Consider the following 16,244-nt stretch of genomic DNA (forward strand, 5'->3'; position numbering starts at 1 on the left):
CTCGGGGCGGCTCGGGGCTGCTCGGGGCTGCTCGGGGTGGCTCGGGGCTGCTCGGGGCTCGGGGCTGCTCGGGGAGGCTCGGGGCGGCTCGGGGCTCGGAGCTGCTCGGGGCTGCTCGGGGCTGCTCGGGGCTGCTCGGGGCTGCTCGGGGCTGCTCGGGGAGGCTCGGGGGCGGCTCGGGGAGGCTCGGGGGCGGCTCGGGGCTGCTCGGGGCTCGGGGCTGCTCGGGGAGGCTCGGGGCGGCTCGGGGCTGCTCGGGGCTCGGGGCTGCTCGGGGCGGCTCGGGGCTCGGGGCTGCTCGGGGCGGCTCGGGGCTGCTCGGGGCTGTTCGGGGCTGCTCGGGGAGGCTCGGGGGCGGCTCGGGGAGGCTCGGGGGCGGCTCGGGGCTGCTCGGGGCTCGGGGCTGCTCGGGGAGGCTCGGGGCGGCTCGGGGCTGCTCGGGGCTCGGGGCTGCTCGGGGCGGCTCGGGGCTCGGGGCTGCTCGGGGCGGCTCGGGGCTGCTCGGGGCTGCTCGGGGCTGCTCGGGGAGGCTCGGGGGCGGCTCGGGGAGGCTCGGGGGCGGCTCGGGGCTGCTCGGGGCTCGGGGCTGCTCGGGGAGGCTCGGGGCGGCTCGGGGCTCGGGGCTGCTCGGGGAGGCTCGGGGGCGGCTCGGGGCTGTTCGGGACGTCTCGGGGCGGCTCGGGGCTGCTCCCCAGGAAGTCCAGGAACCGCCTGGCTCCGCCGCGGCCGAACGACGGGCGGCTCTGCCCACCTGCGCTTAGGGGCGCGGTGCTCCCGTAGCCCGCTGGGCGGCGCTGGGCCCCCGTGGGTAACGCGCTCCTCCTCGTGGTCGGGACGGCGCGGGGGCCCGGGATGGAGCCCGGCTCGGGGCCTGCGGCTCACTCTCTTTCTGGCGCATGAATAAATAAATATAAGCAAATAAAATCTTATATAAAAAAAGAAGGAAAGCGGAGAAAGGAGATACACATTTATCAGCTGTCCACTACAGAGAGGTATCAGTGGCTGTTTTATAAATGTTGTCTCATTAAAGCCTGGGTTGAAAGTACCCGCACTTCACGGGAAAGGAAACCGAGGCCCAGGTAAGCCAGGGGACTTGGCCAAAGTCACGCAGCCACACCGGAGTTACAGGATGTGCAGCCCCCTGGGGGCTTACCCCAAAGACACGGGCAGGGCAACGCCGGGACCCCTGCACCCCGACGCTCACCGCCCCGACGTCCAGGGCAGCCACCCTGGGGGGGAGCCTCGGGGCCCACGGACAGGTGATGGGCAGAGAAGCGGGGGGCTGTGGCGACAGTGGGACATCCCTCAGCCACTAGAAACGACAAATACCCACCATGTGCTTCCACGTGGAGGGACCTGGACGGGATGATGCTGAGTGCGGTAAGTCAGTCGGGGAAGGACAGACATCATATGGCCTCATCACTTGGCCTCATCATATAAATAATAGTGAAAAGGAATAAAGGGGAAAGGAGAAAAAATGAGTGGGAAATATCAGAGAGGGAGACAGACCATGAGAGACTCCAACTCTGGGAAACGAGCAAGGGGTGGGGGAAGGGGAGGTGGGGTGAGGGTGACTGGGTGACGGGCACTGAGGGGGCCCTTGATGGGATGAGCACTGGGGGTTATGGTGTATGTTGCAAATTGAACACCAATAAAAAAAAGTATATGCAGCATCAAAGTCATGGTTTTCAGGATAAACACGCTACCCAGACACCCACAACCGCACCAAAGGGAAGGCAGGTGTTTCCAACGAGAGACAAGGTTTTCAGTTTTCTGAAATTATTATTATTATTTATTTATTTATTTATGATAGTCACACAGAGAGAGAGAGAGGCAGAGACACAGGCAGAGGGAGAAGCAGGCTCCATGCACCGGGAGCCCGACGTGGGATTCGATCCCGGGTCTCCAGGATCACGCCCTGGGCCAAAGGCAGGCGCTAAACCGCTGCGCCACCCAGGGATCCCAGTTTTCTGAAATTATTTTAAAATTACCATTTTAGGAAGTAATAATAAGGTTGCTGTGTTGTCTAGAAATCAATGTCGCACACTGATTCTTTTTTTTTTTTTTTTTTTAGACCATTTTCTTCGCTACTGCCTTTATCTAAATCTTAGATGGTTGAGGATTTTTTTTTTTTTTTTTTTTTTTTTTTTTGGTTGAGGATTTTAAACTAAATGCAAAGCAATATGAAATGGGTTCACTGCGGGGCACTTGGGTGGCTCAGTTGGTTGGGCTTCCAACTCTTGCTTTCAGCTCAGGTCATGGTCTCAGGGTGGTGAGGTTGAGCCCTGCTGGGGCTCTGGGGTCAGCATGGAACCTGCTGGAGATTCTCCCTCTCTCTGCCTCCCCCCCACTCCACACTTGTGTGTGATTGCTCTCTCTCTCTCTCTCTCTCTCTCTCGAATAAATTTATAAATAAAATCTTTAAAGAGACCCATTTCATTGCAGATTTTTTTTTAATTTTTTAATTTATGATAGAGAGAGAGAGAGAGAGAGGCAGAGACACAGGCAGAGGGAGAAGCAGGCTCCATGCACCGGGAGCCCGACGTGGGACTCGATCCCGGGTCTCCAGGACCGTGTCCCGGGCCAAAGGCAGGCGCCAAACCTCTGCGCCACCCAGGGATCCCCTCATTGCAGATTTTGAGTTCCCATTCATCCTTGTAATTTTGCAGCAGCTATTATGTTCAAATGGACTCTGTAAATTTTAGGAATCCTCATTTTTTGCTTGAGAGAAAGATTAAAAAACTTTTACATACTAACACAGCCACATACTAAAGATAGAAGAATCATTTTATTTGATTCTCTGCTTTGGGTTGTCTTAGCCCATCAAGAGAAAGTTAAGGAGGGAATGGAAGTTGCTTCCTAGCAATAGAATCTATTGGAATATTTATCTCCGCCCCCGCTCCACACAGACGCACATTTCCATGCTGCTCCTGGGTACGTCAAGGACTTGAAGGTATCTGATGACTGCTGCAGGAACCCTAGCGCTTGTGGTGGCTTTTTCAAGTACACACCCCCATTAGCTAAATAACAGTGATGAAGTCACTCAAAAGCAAAATTGCTTGGAATATAGGCATTGTAAATACTCTCTTTTGCTTCAGCTGTTTATAAACAACTTTCAAGATTTCCTGCCTTCTGTTTCTGAAAGGGGAAGAAGAGGGAAGTGATTTTCCAGTATTTGAAACTTGGTGTTTAGATTTAGATGTTGGTTTAATCTCATGTTTCTGTAGTGTCTTTGGTCTCGAAAAGAAGGCTTAGCTCATTACTGTTACTCCAACTCATCTCCAACTCCTCTAATAGGATTGGAGAAAATGGGATGATTTGTTTTCATGAAACAAACATTTCTGAGCTTTTGTGTTCGCAAGGCATGTTGCTAGATCCTACACAAGGAAGTGTATTAGTCTGCTGACAAAGTATAGACTGGGTGGTTTAAGCAATAGAAACACTGTCTCACAGTTCTGGAGAAATCCATGGTGTTGGCAGAGTTGGTATCTCTGAGGCCTTTCTTCTTGGTGTAGACGACTTAGATGGCTCTCTTCTCCCCGGTCCTCACACGATCTTCCTTCTGTGCACATATGTCTCTGTGTCCAAATTTCCTCATCCTATAAGGATCCCAGTTATACTGGATTAATTAGCTTTTTGTTTTGTTTTTTAAAGAATGTATCTTTAAATACAACTACATTCCGAGGTATTGAGAATTAGGACTTCAGCATATGTATTTTGGGGGGCACAGAATTCAGTCCATCACAGGAAGAGAGTGAGAAAGAAAAGTACTCACAGAATTTCCAATCTTGTGAGATGCAAAGAAATAAACAGGAGATGATGATTCAGTGTGATACATACTATAACGGTGGTTTGGAAGGGAGGCTTCTAGTGGAAAGTGATATCCAAACTAACACTCGAGGTATGAGTAAGGGCTGGCCAGGCAAAGGGTAGTCAGAGGATGGTGGTGGTAGAGGGGGAGGTTGTGAAGGAGAATGGGAGGATGTGGGGGGGGAAGGAGAATATTCTAGGCCGAGGGAACAGCCCACAAGTGGCTCAGAACGAAGGGAAAGAATAAGCAGCTTGAAGAACTAAAAGTAGTCGTGTGGCTGGAGACAAATAAGAACAGCTCCAGTGTTACGTATTTGTTATATGTAGGCACGATGCCAAGGAGTCTGCACACTTTACCTCGGTTTATTCTCACGACAGCTTTGTGAAGGAGATGCCCCTTCTGTTCTGATGTTACAGATAAGAAAGTAAAGCACACAGAGGTCAGGTAAAGTGCTCAGGGTCACACATCCGAGGGATAGAACAGCCAATTAGTCTAACCTCGGAGAGAGCATGTTGGATTTCCGGCGTCGGGGTGAGTGAGGTTGTGTCCTGGGAAAAGCAGCAGCGGGAAAATGAGTGAAGGGAGAAGATTTGAGGGGAAGTTGAAGAGAACTAGAGAGAAAAAAAGGAGCTTTGAGCAGTAGGTGCCACATCAGTAAGGACCTTGTCACCTTACTAGGAGTTGAGATTTTATTCTACAGGTGTTGGGGACCCGTGGAGGGATTTAAAACAAGTGAATAAACTTCATAATAGAAAGATCATTCTGGATTCTCTGTGATAAACAGCTTTCGTATATGTGTGTCTGGGGGACTGGGATGCGCATGTGGCCTGCAGGAAGCCTGACCGTATATTCAGGGACGTCAGATAAGAGTCTGGCAGAAATGCACACAAGATCATTGGTGGTTGATCTACTTGGAGTTGGAGCGCTATTGGTTGGAGAGGAGTGGGAGCAGGTAAAAGGGAGGCAAAAGGATACTCAGGTGTCTGACTGGGGTCACTGACGGTGTTGGTCGTGAAGAGAGTGGTCACAAGAAGAGAGATGGTTTTGGAGAGAGTTGGGATGACTTTATCCCCATGAGATGTGGGATAAGCAAGCAGAAATGTTGAGTAGGTAATTGGATGCATATTTCTGAAGCCAAGGGAGAGAGATCTGGGCCAAAGATTTAGGTTCAGGAGGTGTCAGCATATAGGTGGTAATTAAAGGCCCTGAAAAGGATGAGATGACAAGAAAGAATGTTTAGAGCGAAAAAGAAGAGAGCGCAAGATAAGACCTTAGGGATGACAACACTTCAAAAATGGGCGTGTAATAAATGGAGCAGCAAGGAACTGTGCTGTCGAGGTAAAGTAAGCTGAGTCTAGGTGAGAGTGTTTCAAGGAGGTAAGCAATGTTCCCACGTTGCTCACTGCTGTTGAAAGTTAACTCAAAGAACCAAGCCACATCCATATTTAGCAACAAAAGGGTGTGAGCGATCCTGGCAAGAGCAATCCGACGCAGCTGTGTGAGTGAAGCCGCATCATCTACATCTACGGTATGAAATAATCACAGGACGGAGAACTGGAAACAGGTGACTGGGACAACTGGTTTAAGAAGCTGGGCTGTGAGGGGTAATAAGAGATAGGGTACTAGGTTAAAGACGAGTTCTGGGTTATTTTAAGAGGAAGATGTGGAGATCATCTACATACCGATGGAAAGAATCAGGGGGGGGGGGGTGAGGATATAGGAAACAGAGGAACACATGATAGAGAAAGATCCTTGAGGCAAAGAGCGTGGGGAGAAGCAAGCTCTAACTTGGTGGTAGAAAGATGCCTGAGAGACTACGGTGGACTATTACACTGGTGGCCTCAGTGGGCCCTACGGTTCTTGCGTAATCCTTTCCCACACGGACTCTTAGCTTAGATATGTGACTTGTTTGGGCCAATTGTACATTAACAAGTGTGATGCAAACAGAGGCTCTGTAAATATTTGTATATTGGGGCTTGTGCTCTTGGAATGCTTCCATTTGAAACATTAAGCCACAACATAAAGAGGCCCAACTATCTTGCTCGGAGGAAAGCAAAAAGAGAGCCATCTGATCAGCCCCCAAGCTGTTCCAGCCATTCCATCTGAGGTGTCAGGCATGTGAGTGGAGCTATTTTGGATTTTCAGCCCCATTCAAGCCTCCAGATGGCTGCATCCAACACTGCATGGAGAAGAACCACCCAGTTAAGTCCAGCCCAAGTTGCAGAATTGTGAGCAAATAATTGTTTTATTTTAAGCCACCGAATTTTGGGTTGATGCAACAGATAACTGAAATGGAGATCTATATGGGGAATTATGCTTCTAATCTGGCATAGCGAACTAACAGATCGAACTTCCTGCAGACAACAATTATAAACTACAGAAAAAATAGAAAAACAACTACCTGTAACGAGTGGACAGGAGCAGGAGGTTTTAGCGTGAGTTGAAACTTGAAGGAAGAGACTATGACAGCATGAGTTTCCTATTTATTTGCAGCTTTTCCCTGAGTTCAGGCCACAGTCATTTGAGGGCACATGGCAGCTGAAACACCAGTGGAAAGCTAGCGTATTTCTGATACGAAGAATAAGTTTGGGGCAAATAGGGGGCACAGAGAACATGAGGAAGAATCTCAGAAAGGCAAGAGCTAGAGGAGGGAGCCCAAAATTTTGTGCACAAATTTTACCCAAGATATCCAGGCTGACTCCCAAACTATGCCTGGTGTCAGACTGCAAGCGGGGCAGCTAACCATGAAAGAACAGAGGTGAGACTTGAGCTGCCAGCTGCCACAGGGGAGACAAAATCTGCAGTTTGAGTCAACCAAATTCATTACCTGCTAAAACAAAACTGGCAACACTGTTAAGAGAAATATAATAAAATCCAGAGTCTCTATAACATCTGTAATCTCCAGGACACAATCTAAAATTACTTGACCAGAAAAACCAGAAAAATGTCAGCCACTCTCAAGGGAAAGGCAAACAGCAGAGGTCATCTATGAGATGACTCAGGTGTTGGAATAAAAAGGACTTTAAAGCAGCCGTTACCTAGATCTGGGTGGGAGTTGCAAGGTTGAAGAAGGAAATTGGGGAGAAAGAGGGACAAATGGCCTGGACAGGCAAGCTCTTCCCTTCCTCTGCTAGGCTCACAGAAAACATCTGATTGTTCTTTCACTCTGGGTAGGGTAAGTATCTTGGCAAGGGCAGGTGTACTTTCTTGAAAAGGCCTCTATTAATAGAAAAGTTCCTGCTTCAAGGAAAAGGAAAATGGATGAAATTTGAATGGCAATCGTGCTTTGGGAGGAGAAATCTAGAGCAGCAGCATGATAGGGATCCGAAGAACCAAACTGCAGCCTAGTTTAAAACCATCAATTGATTGTATAATCTTAGGCATATCATTTCGCCTTTTCTGAGCCTCAGATTTTGTCACCTGCAAAATGGGGATATTAATAACACTTGCTCCAAAAGATTGTTGTACAGATCAATTAGATAAATACAGCGTATGTTTAAGTGTATTTTGTAAAGTATTGTGTTTATTTATGTTAGTTAAACGCAGCACCCCAAAATCAGTGCAAGATATAATAAGGGTTTTTATTCGGAAGAACATTTGGGAATAACGAACAATAACATAAAAATAAAATAACAAAAATAAAACATGAAATAAATAAAAATAAATAAAAATAAAATGACAAGGGGTGTCTGGGTGGCTCAGCCAGTTATGCATCCGACTCTTGGTGTCGGCCCAGGTCATGACCTCGGGGGGCATGAGATGGAGCCCTGCATCAGGCTCTGCATTCAGCATAGAGTAGTCTTCCTGAGAATCTTTCCCCCTCTGCTCCTCCCCTTGTTCGTGCTCTCTCTTTTTCTCTCTCTCAAATGAACAAATAAAATCTTTAAAATAAATAAAATAAAATGACTGTTTTTGGCAATGTTTTCTGTTGGAGCATTTTAGAGACTGTTCTTTTCTTTCCAGCTATAAATCCAATTATAGAAATAAAATTTAGGTATGGAGAAACACAGTTAACTTTAAGTGTATTTTATAAAGGAAATTCAGGTCTTAAAGTCTAAGACATCTCCTGTACACTGTATTTTTTCACACATTCTGATATGGTGCTGTGGTTTTAATGTTTTCGTGTATTTCCTGATAAAATTTCAGCTTGTGAAAACATTACCTACCTGTCCCTCTTCATCCATATTTAAAAATCATTCAAAAGGAAGCAAAAGGAAGTGAATTTATCTTAAGTACAATTTTACCAACTACCCGCTTAATCTAAGAACATTCAATCCAAGAGATTTCTTTTGCAAAGTGGTAAAATGTCAATACTCACTGACATTTCTATATGTATGTCTGCTGCTTAAACACTGAGATTATTATAGGAGTGACTATAAAGTATTATAAACACCCACTTACTTCTGTGGTACGACCCAGGCAGCACTTACACGCCCTTTTTATTCACCCCAGATTGGAGTAGTATGAATGTCTGAAATTTTGCCACCAGAAAATGGCATAACACTTTGTCCCTTATTGAAATGAAACTCTTTCTAAAAGGAGAATGTGTAAAATTTCCATCTTAATTTGTAGCTTGATATGAGTGAGATCTTTGCCTGAGAACATGGTGGGAGGAGGAAGAAAAAAACAAAGGTACTTCTCTTCTGCAGCACAGACTCGTGTATTTAAAAGCCTATTAAATACTGTCAGTTGAATGTCTAAAGGGCACCTCACACTTAAAATATCCAAAAAAGGAATTCTTAATTTTCTATCCTTCTCCATGGATTTCTCCATGTTATTGAATAGAAAGACTCTTTTCAATCAGTTTTTAAGGCCAATAAACTTGGAGATAGATAGCCCATGATTAAGCCATGAGCAAATCCTATGGCTTTATATTTAAAATATATTTAAAAAATCTATTTCCCATTATCTTCTCTACCCCTCCCTTATCTAGACCATAATTACTTCTCACCTGGACTATTTCAGTGGCTTTCTAATTACTTTCTCTGTTTCGATCCTTGTTCCTCATCCCAATCTCTTTTCTACATATCCAGCCAGAGCGATCTCTGAAAAACAAAAATAAAATCATGACACTCCTCTGCTCAGAATGCTCACATGGCTTGCCATCTCACTCTGAATAAAGCCAGAAGTCCTTACTACTGCTTTTAGGTACTTCAGTCGAGGAGGTTCTAGATTTATACCCACAAATTTCATACAGAATCATGACAGTCCTAGGGGATTTGGGCAAGGCATTTGAGGTCACATACCCTAGAATTGACATATGAGGCAAAACCCAGAACCTCCAAATTTTAACATTAGAAGGAGAATTTCTAGGGAAAGGGTACATAGAACTAACCAAACCCGCTTGCCTTCTTTAATTTGACTTTAATTTCGGAATCTCCCTGCAACTTATTTTACTCCTCTCACCACCAGGCTGGTACCTTCATTTCCCATTTTTTTAAAAAATGTATTTTAATTCCAGTCTAGTTAATATACAGTGTTCTATTAGTTTTGGGTGTACAGTATAGTGCTGCAGCACTTCCGTACAACACCCACTGCTCATCCCAGGGCACTCCTCAATCCCCGTCACCTATTTCACCCATCTCCCCATCCCCTGCCCCCCACTTTCTGGTAACCATCAGTTTGTTCATCTATAGTTTCTTGGTTGGACTCTCTCCTTTTTTCTCCCTCTGCTTGTTTTGTTTTTAAAATTCCACATATGAGTGAAATCATATAATATTTGTCTTTCTCTGAGTTATTTTGCTTAGCACTCCACTCTAGCTCCATTGATGTCATTGCAAATGGCAAGATTTCATTCTTTTCATGGCTGAATAACATTATATATTATATATATGCATACACACCTCTTCTTTATCCATTTGTCTATCAATGGACACTTGGGCTGTTTCCATAATTTGGCTATTGTAAGTAATGCTGCTGTAAACATCAGGGTGCATGTATCCCTTTAAATTAGTGGTTTTGTATTTTTTGGATAAATACCCAGTAATGCAATTGCTGGGTCATAGGGTAGCTCTATTTTTAACTTTTTGGGGAACCTCCACACTGTTTTCCACAGTGGTTGCAGCAGTTTGCATCCTCACCAACAGTGCAACAGGGTTCCTTTTTCTCCACATCCTTGCCAACACCTGTCGTTTCTTGTGTTGTTGATTTTAGCCATTTAGCCATTCTGATTTTCGCCATTCTGTGGTGATATCTCATTGCAGTTTTGATTTGCATGCATGTCCCTGGTGATCAGTGATTTTGAGTATCTTTTCATTTGTCTGTTGGCTAGCTGGATTTTTTTCCTTTGGAGAAATGTCTGTTCATGTCTTCTGCCCATTTTTTACTTGCATTATCTGGGGGGTTTTTTGGTGTTAAGTGTATAAGTTCTTTATATATTTTGGATACTAGCCCTTTATCTGATATGTCATTTGCAAATATTTTCTCCCACTTTGCAGGTTGCCTTTTAGTTTTGTTGGTGGTTTCCTTCACTGTGCAGAAGCTTTTTATTATGATGTAGCCCTAATAGTTTATTTTTGCTTTTGTTTCCCTTGCCTCAGGAGACCTGTCAAGAAAAATGTTGCCAGGGCCAATGTCAGAGACATTGTGCTCTCTTCTAGGATTTTTATGGTTTCAGATCTCACATTTAGATCTTTAATCCATTTGAGTTTATTTTTGCATATGGTACAAGAAAGTGGTCTAGTTTCATCCATTTCGTGTTGCTGTCTAGTTTTCCCAGCTCTGTCTATTTAATAGAGTTTTTCCCATTGAATATTCTTTCCTACTTTGTTGAAGATTAATTGACCATATAATTATGGGTTTATTTCTGGGTTTTCTGTTCTGTTGCATTGATCTTTGTGTCTATTTTTGTGCCAGTACCATGCTGCTCTGACTACTACAACTTTGTAATGTAACTTGAAGTCTGGAATTATGATGCCTCCAACTTTGCTCTTCTTTTTAAAAATAGCTTTGGCTATTCGGGGTCTTTTGTGGTTCCGTATAAATTGTGGGATAATTTGTTCCAGTTCTGTGAAAAATGTTCTTTGTATTTTGGTAGGGATCGCCTTAAATCTGTAGGTTGCCTCGGGTAGTATAGACATTTTAACAATATTTGTTCTTCTGATCCTTGAGCATGGATTGTGTTTCCATTTCTTTGTGTCATCTTCGATTTCTTTCATCAGTGTTTTATAGTTTTCAGAGTAGGTTTTTGACCTCTTTGATTAAGTTTATTCCTATGTATCTTATTATTTTGGGTACAACTGTAAATAGGATTGTTTTCTTAATTTCTCTGTTTGTTGCTTCATGATTTGTGTACAGAAATGCAACAGATTTCTGCACTTTAGGTTTGTATCCTGCAACTTTATTGAATTCATTTGATGGGTTCCAGCAGTCTTTCGGTGGAGTCTTTAGGATTTTTTTCTAAAGACTATCATGTCATCTGCAAATAATGAAAGTTTTGCTTCTTCTCTACTAATCTGGATGCCTGTTTTTATTGTTGTCTAATTGCTGTGGTGAGGACTTCCAGTGCTATGTAGAATAAAAGTAGTGAGAGTAGACATCATCGTCTTGTTCCTGACTTTAGAGGGAAAACTCTCAGTTTTTCCTTGTTTCCTAATTTTGTAAGTGGAGATGATAATGCTGCCTATCTGATGAGTTGTGGTAAACTTTCAGTGAGTTAGTATATGTAAAATACTTAGAACAAATCCTGGTTCATAGTCAGTACTCAGTGAAGTTTAGCTGTTACTACTAGAACAATTCTATCTTAGTACCTAACCGTACATAACCACTGCGTTCATTGGTCTTCTCTCAAGCAGTTGCTAATTCCATTTACTTATCCATGGCTCATAGGCATTTGTTTACATGGACAAAGATAAAGTCTAGGTCACATTTATCCCAAAACGTTTTGATGAGAAAGTAATATTACCTAAACTCTCCGTGTACGTATTGGGTTAAAAGTCATTACTTAATCCTCTACCTGTAAGTTCACTCTAGTTTTGGATGGGAACATTGATACAATTTTAATTATTTTTCTTAAAGATTAGTAAATACTATTTCTAAAGGATTCATTTTCATGGTGTTTTCTGAAGAGTCTTTGTTTGGAATAGAAACAGACTTGGTGAAAACTTAGTACTTGGCTGCCTGTGAATCTCCGGCTTAGCCATCACACCTCACTGAGGACACGCCATCCTGTCATTCGGTGATATGGCGAGAATTTAGAAAGTTCATGTACCACTTGCAGAACAAAGAGAAATGTAAGCCCTGTGATCAGCAGTTAGCAAGCAAAGGAGAACAAGTGTGTTGTCAGAGAGATAAAAAGGCCATTTTGTCCTAAGGACCATTAATAATTTAGTTTTGTTCTAAGATTTGTCTTTGCGATTTCCATGGAAAGCTCAGGATTCTAGAAGGATGATAACAGGCTGGATCCACTCTGGGGCAATTATAAGGGAGATCAAGTATGGGTTCTTTCTTACCCCCCCTGAGGACTTCTGTTCTTTTTGACACTCCTCTGTCTTCTTTCTTTTCCCTAATCCAGTCTGACCCCCTACTGTTCTATCTAGACCCCAAACTCTAACACTACCGTCTGGCTGTCCAGGACCTCTCATGATATATCGTGCATTCTCTGACCACTGCCCACTTTCTCCCCACTATGCCTTCCCCCATCAACTGTCCACATTGAAAGGCACCTATACTTTCCCATCGTATTTTCTTTCCTCACATCCTTGTAAGCAATTGCTGCTCACCAGCTAAGCTAACTAAAAGAGTGAAAGGCCAATAGTGGTTTTTATACAACCTTGAAGTTTTTATTTGCTATTGGGAGTTTCCAGGCATGGCAATGCTTTAAGTAAAGGACCAATTTCTCCAGTAGTAGAGTTAAAGAGACATTCTGGGATGGCAGTTGGTGACAGATTTCCTTTATCTGTGTTATATCATCAATACATTTAATTTTATTACATCATGATCTAATTTAAATATGTATTACTCACTAGGGATGGATTTTTGTTGGTGTCTTTTGGTTTTGGTTTTATTAATTTTTATTTGATTTAATTTACATGCCATGAAATTCACCATTTAAAATATACAATTCTGTGATTTCTAAAAATATATTTACCAGGTTGTACAACCATCACCACTATCTGAGTTCAGACTGTTTTCATCATCGCAAAAGGGGAAATATTTTTGAATAGGAAAATCTTTCAATAGCATGCCTCAAAACATGCCTATTTTACTATGTAAGACTGTGCCTAGAAAAATAAGTGATTGGAACGCCCTTTAGAAGATTTAGAATTGAGTAAGAGGACTATTTAAGGCAATGACAAAATAATGTCTTCCTACAATTGGGTGGATAACACTTACTAATTGAATTGATCACATTTACAATTGAATTGATTACATTCCCGAGAACATGACAATGCATGGTTTGCAAGTATTTTGCTCTGCTAGAGACAAGAAAGCGGAAGGCATCGAGGCTGTAGGGGAGAAGATGGATCCTTTCCTTGTCAGTTTAAAATAACCAGCATTTGTTTACTTACAGGTAGGGTCACAGGAAAAGGGATTTGGGTGATTGTATTGTTTAGAATTCTCTTGTCACAGTAGTGGAAACCAACCCTAGCCAGAGGTAAAAGGGTAGATAAACAGAGACTGATTTTGAGAGAATTTATTATAAAGATACAGGCAGAGACTCGTGCCAGAGGACTGGAACTAGAACCTGCAGCAGCATAATGAACCAAGGAAGTATTTTGTACTATTTCTCATCTACTACCTTCTTTCTACTTGCTGACCAACTTTCTCTGTTTCCTAAGGCACAAGGCAAAAAACCTACCTACCGACATGTACAGGATTTTTATTGGCCTACAGCTCCAACCCCTGGTGAGGAAATTTTCCAGTTTCCAAGGGTTGAGGCTGGCCTCCTTTCTGACAGGTGTCCACAGCAGAATCAACCTGTTGGGGGTCATTTAGGTAAACTTCAGGGGTAAGAAGAGGAAGAATGAGTTCCCAGAATCAGAGAAATGTAGGCGATCAGATTTCACTGTAGTGATCTTGGTGGTCTCTTCCATCAGATTGAATAAGATTGTTTCTGTTTGAAATTCTTGCAGTTCCCGGAACACCTGGGTGGCTCAGCGGTTGAGTGTCTGCCTTCAGCCCAGGTCGTGGTCCCAGGGTCCTGGGATCAAGTCCCACGTCGGGCTCCCTGCATGGAGCCTGCTTCTCCCTCTGCCTGTGTCTCTGCCTCTCTCTGTCTCTGTGTCTCTCATGAATAAATAAATAAAATCTTAAAAAAAAATTCTTGCAGTTCACCACCCTTACCATCACCAGCCATGAGAAAAGAAATGCACCCACTACCTTGTTTGACAGTTAATTCCAGTCACACTTCCATTGTCCAGTGTCTTACGTCCAACTTGAAGAGAATGGTGGAGCTTAATTATACAGGACAGAAAAATATACCACAGGGGGTCTACCCAACCTCGCCCTTCAATGCACCGCCCCGAAGTCTGACGGGGAACTAGCACCGAGAAGATAACACAGGCTCTGTTACTGACATAGTCTCAGATATCCTCTAGAGTTTTCCATCCCCTCCTTTAAATAATGAAGAGCTATTGGGATTTGAAGCCAAATGTTTCTGTTTCCAGCTATAAGGCTGCAGAAAACAGAACAAAGCTCTTTGTAAACTGTGCAAAAAAACATTATTCCTGACGTTCTAGTAATGGTACTTAAAAATAGGCTCTGGTGGTTGTTATACTTTGCCTTAAAAAGGGTTTTAAGAAGGATTCTATGAAAAACAAATGGCCAATAAAAAATTATGAGTGCAACCTTTTGTTAATAAAACAATAAAGGAAAAATAAAGCAAAAATCATTGGTCAGTAAGTTGGCAATAAATCTAGGAAAGCAATCATCGTTCATTATTGATGCACATGTGTTGATATGGGTACTGTCAGGTTCCACGGATGGGTGAAAATCGACAAACTTTTAGAGGTAAATTTGGCTCTCTGGATCAAGTGTTTGGGGTTTTGTTTTTTTTTAAGTTTTTTTTTTTAAAAAGGAATTTATCTCCAAACACACACACAAATATGTACAAGCATGTTCATTATGATATTGTTTCAATAACAAAGATCAAAAAGAAAGAAAAAAATTAAAATGTCAAGTAGGAGAGGATTCAGTGGTAAGTAAATTAAGACTTAGTAACACAACAGGGTACCGTGTAACTGTTCTAGATGATGCAAAGATGGGGCACCTGGGTGGCTCAGCGGTTGAGCACCTGCCTTTGGCTCAGGGCCTGATCCCGGGATTCTGGGATCGAGTCCCGCATCGGGATCCCCAGGAGGAGCCTGCGTCTCCCTCTGCCTGTGTCCCTGTGTCTGTCATGAATAAATAAATACAATCTTTAAAAAAATAAATAAATGATGCAAAGATATTCATATTGCTCCAGGACTTATATACAGAAAGTGGAAAACTCGCAAATGTTCAATAGTAAACAAGTTGATAAATGAAGTGTGGTATGCCCATAAGATGAAGTATGGAGAGAAGCTAGGAAATGATGTTAAGTGAAAAAAATAAGATTCAGTCTGTTACCCCAAATGCATATATATATATATATATATAGAGAGAGAGAGGAGAGAGAGAGAGAAAACAAAACTAAGGAATTGCTCTACCATTTTAATAGTAGTTATCTCCCACGCATTGAATTATATAACTTTTTATTTTATTTATTTATTTATTTATTTATTTATTTATTTATTTTTTTTTTTCAAGCGCACGAGGGTTTATTAGCAAGCTCGAGCTTGGGTCCAAGTATACCCAACACAGTGGAGCAGGGACTTGGACCGAATTATATAACTTTTTAAACTCACTTTTAATACTTTCTGGATTTCCTATGTAGATCCTTTTGTATATAGATCATATGTATTGGCTTAATAAATAAAAAAATAATAAATACATTAAAATGGAAGTGCTATTCCGCTGCCTCTAAGCGTAGGGCACTGCCCGTGATAGCACCACTGATGGTATCTTTTAGAAACTATCAAAGATGATCTCCCAGCCCTCCCTCCTGAGTGAAAGCTGAGCTCTGAGGTCTCTTCATTCCTGCTTCCCTTACTCGTTCCCCTGGGAACCACAGAGACTTGGTGTCTAGATGCAATCCAGCTTTGTACCGCCACACCTGGTTTCTACCCTGTGCTTCATGTTCGTATAATATTGGCAATGTATTAAGTACTTACAGAATGTCAGGCACTTGCTTTCACAGGCATTAACTCACATACCTTTTTTTAGAGATTTATTTATTCATTTGAGAGAGTGAGAGTGGGCGTGCAACCAAGGGGAGGAGCAGAGGCAGAGAAGCGCAAGTAGACTCCCCGCTAAGCAGGGAGCTCGGCGTGGGGCTTGGTCTCATAACCCTGAGGTCACCACCTGAGCCAAATCATGAGTTGGATGCCTCGCTAACTGAGCCCCCCAAGTGCCC

The 16,244-nt window shown here is 43.2% G+C and overlaps 1 long non-coding RNA gene across 1 annotated transcript; it reads left to right on the forward strand.

The window, feature by feature from the left end:
- Nucleotides 1–746: 746 nt before the first annotated feature.
- On the forward strand, nucleotides 747–13,942 carry LOC111090131. Its single transcript, XR_005370966.1, has 3 exons — nucleotides 747–1,380; nucleotides 13,591–13,657; nucleotides 13,885–13,942. It is a non-coding gene; the product is annotated as an uncharacterized LOC111090131 (long non-coding RNA).
- The last annotated feature ends 2,302 nt before the right edge of the window (nucleotides 13,943–16,244 follow it).

Source organism: Canis lupus, chromosome 15 (genome assembly GCF_011100685.1).
Source record: "Canis lupus familiaris isolate Mischka breed German Shepherd chromosome 15, alternate assembly UU_Cfam_GSD_1.0, whole genome shotgun sequence".
In the NCBI taxonomy this organism is placed as follows: domain Eukaryota; kingdom Metazoa; phylum Chordata; class Mammalia; order Carnivora; family Canidae; genus Canis; species Canis lupus.